Genomic DNA, 507 nt, shown 5'->3' with positions numbered 1-507 from the left:
ATTTATTATCTATTTTATTAACTATTTTTTATCCTACTTTATTTTTCTTTCTTCCTTTCTTCCTTCCTTTCTTCCCTCCTTCCCTCCTTTCTTCCTCCCTTCCTTCCTCCCTTTCTTCCTATCCTCCTTCCTTCCTTCCTTTCTTCCTTCCTTTCTTCCTTCCTCCCTTCCTTTCTTTCTTCCTTCCTTCCTTCCCTCCCTCCCTCCTTCCTTCCTTCCTGCCTTCCTTTTCTTTAACTTCTATTTTTTCTCCCTTTTATTTTGAGCTGTGTGGCGCTCCAGCCAGGCGTCAGGGCTCTGTCTCTGAGGTGGGAGAACCAACCTCAGGACACTGGTCCACAAGAGACCTCCCAGTTCCACGCAATATCAAACGGTGAAAATCTCCCAGAGATCTCCATCTCAACACCAAGACCCAGCTTCACTCAAGGACCAGCAACGAACAGTGCTGGACACCCTATCCCCAACAAAGAGCAAGACAGGTCTACAGCCCCAACCATTAGCAGAGAG

This window comes from Physeter macrocephalus, chromosome 15, assembly GCF_002837175.3.
Source record: "Physeter macrocephalus isolate SW-GA chromosome 15, ASM283717v5, whole genome shotgun sequence".
NCBI classification, from domain to species: domain Eukaryota; kingdom Metazoa; phylum Chordata; class Mammalia; order Artiodactyla; family Physeteridae; genus Physeter; species Physeter macrocephalus.
Note: the sequence above shows the minus strand (reverse complement) of the source record.